Here is a 6,000-nt window from a genome sequence, read left to right on the forward strand (position 1 = left end):
AATTAGCCAGGGTCTCACTCTGTCGCCCAGGCTGGAGTGCAGTGGCACAATCATGGCTCACTGCAACCTTGACCTCCCAGGCTTAAGTGATCCTCCTACCTCAGCCTCCCAAGTAGCTGGGGCTACAGGCACATGTCACCATGCTTGGCTAATTTTTGGTTTTTTGTTTTGTTTTACTTTGTTTTTGAGACAGAGTCTTACTCTGTTGCCCAGGCTGGAATATAGTGGCATGATCTCCTCTCACTGCAACCTCTGCCTCCTGGGTTCAAGTGATTCTCCTGCCTCAGCCTCCCAAGTAGCTGGGACTACAGTAGCTGGGATTACAGGCGCCCACAACCATGCCCAGCTAAGTTTTGTACTTTTAGTAGAGATGGGGTTTCACCACGTTGGTCAGGCTGGTCTCGAACTGCTGACCTCAAGTGATCTGCCCACCTCAGTCTCCCAAAGTTCTGAGATTACAGGCATGAGCCACCGTGCCCAGCCTAATTTTTGTATTTTTTGTAGAGACAGGGTTTTGCCATGTGCCCTGAGTGGTCTCTAACTCCTGGGCTCAAGTGATCCTCCCACTTCAGCCTCCCAAAGTGCTGGGATTACAGGTGTGACCCACCACACCTGGCCAACCTGAGCCTTCTTGCAAAGGTATATGTAGTTATTTCAATTATGTCTGCCTCAAATGGAGTATGAGGCCAGAATTTTTTTTCCACTACCACTGTCTAGTAATTAAACATGCATCACCCACCCCCTAACATCAGCATTTCTCCACCTGTCATTCTCAGACCACCTGCATCTGAACCAGAATCACCTGGCATGCTTGTTTAAAATGCAGATTTCTGGGCCTCTCCGAGATATGTCCAGTTAGAATTCCCAGGAGGGCACCCGAGCGCATGCACTTAACAAGCTCCCCAGGGAACGTTCATGTTTAGCACAGTGTCCGCCAGAGTCCTCAATAAATCAAAACAGGACCAGAGAAAGTGCAGGCTGGGGGGACTTCAGAGTTAAGCATCCGTATTTCAGCTTGCGTTGCAGGATCCCCAGCGGCATATTTAGATCTCATTCTACATATTTATTCAGAGCCAAAATTGTCAGCAATATCTAACATAACTGGATACTGTGCTTGCAAGTTCAACTCAAAACGGAGGCCAAGTTTTGCCTTTTATTGGTGCTTTTAGCATCCAGAACCTGCTACATATTCCTCAGCCATAATAGTGGGCTGACTGGTGGCCCCAAAAAGATATGTCTACGTCCTAATCCCTGGGACCTGTCAAAATTACCTTGTGTAGTAAAGAGTGGATATTACTTTATATGGTAAAATAAGTGATTGATTTAAGGATTTTGAGTGGAGGTGCTTATCCTGCATTATCTGGGGGGGTCCTATACCCAATGACAAGTGTCCTTATTAGAGTGAGGCAGGCAGGCTGGGTGCAGTAACTCATCCCTGTAATCCCAGCACTTTGGAAGGTCAAGACGGTAGGATTGCTTGAGGCCAGGTATTCAAGACCAGCCTGGGTGAGACTCCCATCTCTACAAAAAATAAAAAATTAGCCAGGGGTTGGGCACGATGGCTCACGCCTGTAATTCCAGCACTTTGGGAGACCAAGGCAGGTGGATCACCTGAGGTCAGGAGTTCGAGACCAGCCTGACCAACATGGTGAAACCCCGGCTCTACTAAAAATACAAAAATTAGCTGGGTATTGTAGTGAGTGCCTGTAATCCCAGCTACTTGGGAGGCTGAGGTAGGAGAATCGCTTGAACCCAAGAGGCAGAGGTTGCAGTGAGCCGAGATCACACCATTGCACTCCAGCGTGGGCAACAAGAGTGAAGCTCCACCTCACAAAAATAAAATAAAATTAGCCAAGCATGGTGGATCATGCCTGTAATCCCAACCTTTTTGGTAGCTGAGGCAGGAGGATCACTTGAGCCCAGGAGTTCAAGACCAGACTAGGCAAGACTCCCATCTCTACAAAAAATAAAAAGGTAACTGGGCATGGTGGTGGCATGCCTGTAGTCCCAGCTACTCGGGAGGCTGAAGTAGTAGGAACACTTGAGCCCAGGGCTTCGAGGCTGTAGTGAGTTATGATTGCATCATTGCACTCCAGCCTGGGTGACAGAGTGAGATCCTGTATCCAAAAAAGAAAACAAAAGAGGAGAGAGAAAGGGAGAGAGGAAGGGAGGAAGGACCCTGTATCCAAAAAAGAAAAGAGGAGAGAGAGAGGGAGAGAGGGAGAGAGGGAGGGAGGGAGGGAGGGATGGAAGAAGGAAGGAAGGAAGGAAGGAAGGAAGGAAGGAAGGAAGGAAGGAAGGAAGGAAGGAAGGAAGGAAGGAAGGAAGGAAGGAAGGAAGGAAGGAAGGAAGGAAGGAAGAGGCAGGCAGGTAGGCAGAGGGAGACTGACAGAGACGGGGTAAGGTTGGAGTGATAGCAGCCACCAGAGGTGGAAGAGGCAGAACACGGACACTCCCCTGGAGCTTCCAGGGGGACCATGGCCCTGCTGATGCCTTAATTTCAGACCCTGGCCTCCAGGGCTGCAAGAGAAGAAATTCCTGTTGTTTCAAGCCACCCTATTTGTGACCATCTGCGATAGCAGCAGCAGATTTCAGGGAAACTAATACAACCCTGAAAAGTACTCCATGCTTTGAGAAGGAAAGATAAGGCATTAAACTTGCCCGACCCCAGGGCCCTTGCACAAGCTGATGGTTCAGCCCGTGTGCCAGCTCGCCACATGCCCAGCTCCTCACAGATGCTTTCCTTGACACCCCCACCCAGCATAGAAGGAGCTGCCAATCCCTGTCTAGCCCCTTACCCTGTGTTAGAGTTTCCTTTGTGCTTACCATGACATGAAATGACCTGTTCATTGGTTTGCTTGTTGGTTGTCTCCATGAGAGTGGAAACCTTGTCTTGTTCACTGCTGCCTTTCCAGTGCCAGGCACTGAGTGGGAGCTAAAGAAACATGTGTTGAGTAAAAGTAATTGCCGTTATGTTACACTAAAACATCGAGAAATTCAAACTCTGTCTGATAAAGCTTAATAGCCCAAAGCATTTTTCAGCTACAAAGGATCTTTTGGCTACACTCCAGTCCCTGGGGTATGCTGTTACTCCCTTCTGCCATAAATTCACTTGAATGGGAAACTGAGCACCTGACCTTTGCCCTCTTCCTGCTAGTCATGGCTGTGTGACCTTGGGTTTATGTCCTTCTCTGAGCCTCAGTGGCCTCATTAGTAAAATGATGACTTTGATTTACTGTTAGCAGTGGGTCTCTATTTAGAGGGCAGTTTCCACTTTGTGCCCCACTTTGTGCTAAACCCTTTACAGGTGAACTTCCGTGGGGTCCTCATGACAATCCTATGATGTAGGAACTATTATTGGCCCCACTTGACAGATGAGGAAACTGAGGAACAAGAAAGTTTCATCACTTGCCCAGAGTTGCATAACTAGCAAGATAGAACACATGCGAGGCTGCTATGCCACTAAGATGCCCTCTGCTCTCAAGCCACTCAGTAAGGCTTGAACAGTAGGCCAAAGATGACCTAAATTGCTAACAAACATATATGTACATAACTGCACACTTGCTGGTCTTTAATCACAGCGGATGTCTGGGGAAACTGTTTTCTTCTCTCACTTTAAAAAATATGTAACCGGCTGGGCATGGTGGCTCACGCCTGTCATCCCAGGACTTTGGGAAGCCGAGGTGGGCGGATCACTTGAGGTCAGGAGTTCAAGACAAGCCTGGCCAACATGGTGAAACCCCATCTCTACTAAAAATACAAAAATTAACCAGAGATGGTGGTACACACCTGTAGTCTCAGCTACTTGGGAGGCTGAGGCACGAAAATCGCCTGAACCCAGGAGGCAGAGGTTGCAGTGAGCCAAGATTGTGCCACTGCATACCAGCCTGGGCGACAGAGCGAGACTCCCGTCTCAAAAAATACATATATGTAACAAAAGCCAGCACGCTGAAAGTCTGATCAGCTGGCCACCTAAATCAAAGAACGATTGCAAATGATGTTGCCCGCTGCACTCTGTAAACATCCATGGGGGAGAAGGTTCTGGTTGTAATGGCCCTCACATTCATTCATGTAAGACCCCTGCTTCTCTCCGACACAGGCAGATATATTGCTGTTTCGGTGGGAGGGATGCCAAGAGCGCTTGAATTATTTACTGTTAAAAGGCACTGAGCTGCCGGTGTCCTCTCTGAATTATTTAGCACTGTCAGGTAGTTCTGTATGTGCAATATGCATACATTGTGTTTGCATTCACTCTGTTAAAAGTGACTTCATTCTAGGCAGTGTTGGGAACATCCCTGTCTCTGGCGTCAGTTACTCAGTCCATTCTGAAGTCAGGAAGAACTAATGGTGTTTGCTAGGGGTGCAGAGGTTCAGGATGAAAGCCAGGAGGAAGTAGAGGGATTCATGTCCCTCATAAAGGTAAGACGACAGGATACCTCTCGCAGGGAAAAAGGCAGAGCAACACAGACAATGAGGTTTTAGCTGCCCCTTGACTGAGAGCCCCCTGGGTGCCTCATGCCAAGTCTCTCTCTCAGAATGTAGGATGTCTATCCTGCTTTTCCTACAGTAGCTGGTAGATAAGATGCATGTATATGACAACTGAGGAAAAAGCAAAATGGTGTTCATCTAAACTTCGCCTCTTACATCAGGTGACCTCTGACTCTTACCTCTCAGAGTCTTGGATCCTACATCTGTGAAATGGGAGTGATGAGACTTTCCTCGTGGCACATGCTGAAGCAGGTGAGTTTCAAGCAGAATCTGTACACGCTCACCTATCTACACCTAACACAGCATAGGCACCAATAAGTGTGCAGGGGATCTGGAAAATGAATGAATGTGAAGAAAGGCAATTGGTGTCTGATTGGATAAAAGGACACAGAAGAACCTGCCATGATTGAGTCCTGGACAGCAATGATATTGGGGGAGCTGGGAACCAACGTCCCTACTTTATCATCTTAAATGTTAATTGTTACGCATATGTAGAAGGTATATTTATGGGGTACAGGAGATATTTTGATACAGGCATACAATGTGTAATCATCACATCGAGTAAAAGGGTATATCTAACCCCTCACTTCATTCTTGCAGGTCCCAAGTCCTTCTGCTGTGCTAAGGACTGCCACATGTGTGGGATGCAGAGAGGCATTTAGTAAACATTTATTGAGCATGTACTATGTGCCGGGCACTGTTTGAAGCTGTGGGAATATAGTCATTAATTACAAACCAGGCCAAAATACCCATCTACTCTAGAATAAAGAAAATAGAGGTGCTGTCCTCGGAGCTTAGAGAGAGAGGCGGGTAAACAAGTCATAGCATAAGGTGCTGCAGATGCAAAAGGAGCAGGGAAGGGAAAAGGCAACAGGCGTGGGGATAGGTGGGCGGGGTTTCAAGAGAAGCGGCATAATGGAGGTCGCATCTAAGCTGGAGTGAGGGGCTGTCAAATCCTCACCTGCGCTATACACTGAGATGCTTGGGAAAGATGCTGGGCTTTGGCTAATGGTGGAATTCTCAATTCATAAAAGGGCAGTTTCAAAGATGGGGCCTTGTGCTGCCATAGTAGATGAATTTCTGTGTTAACTTGAGGAGATAATAAAAATTTTAATTAAACATCGGCTGAGTTACAAAAGGCAGCCATCATGAAAAAGTAATCTCTGTCATTTCCTCTTGAAACTGTCCAGTGGAAAGTAAATGGGGAAAGGAGCCTGATAAAGTACAAGGCAGCATCTTAGCCGGGGTGGAGATCTAGCATGGAAAGCATGCATTGGGAGATGCTTTTTCTTCTCCTTTCTCTTCATCCTTTTCTTGAAGTTATCTGTTTTCTCAAGGGCTGCCTATAAAAGAACCTGCAGTCAGCCCATTAACAGAATTCAGGCAAATCCCAGCACTTCTGGTGGGCAGGAGGAGAAGAAGTTGAGAAGAACTTCAATGTCAAGGGCAGCATTGGGGCTCATTTGGTTGCAAATGATGGAAACTCAAACTGTCTTCAGGCATGGATGCATC

General features: G+C 47.2%; 1 long non-coding RNA gene across 1 annotated transcript in view; it reads right to left on the bottom strand.

Annotated features, from left to right (window-relative positions):
* Positions 1–4,810, bottom strand: part of LOC126964406 (uncharacterized) — a 32,926-nt gene extending 28,116 nt beyond the window's left edge. Inside the window, exons 1-2 of the long non-coding RNA XR_007729364.1 lie at positions 4,668–4,810; positions 2,827–2,935 (exon numbers count right to left, since the gene is read on the bottom strand). This is a non-coding gene — a long non-coding RNA (uncharacterized LOC126964406). The remainder of the gene's footprint in view (positions 1–2,826; positions 2,936–4,667) is intronic.
* Positions 4,811–6,000: the final 1,190 nt, after the last annotated feature.

This window comes from Macaca thibetana, chromosome 10 (assembly GCF_024542745.1).
Source record: "Macaca thibetana thibetana isolate TM-01 chromosome 10, ASM2454274v1, whole genome shotgun sequence".
NCBI lineage: Eukaryota > Metazoa > Chordata > Mammalia > Primates > Cercopithecidae > Macaca > Macaca thibetana.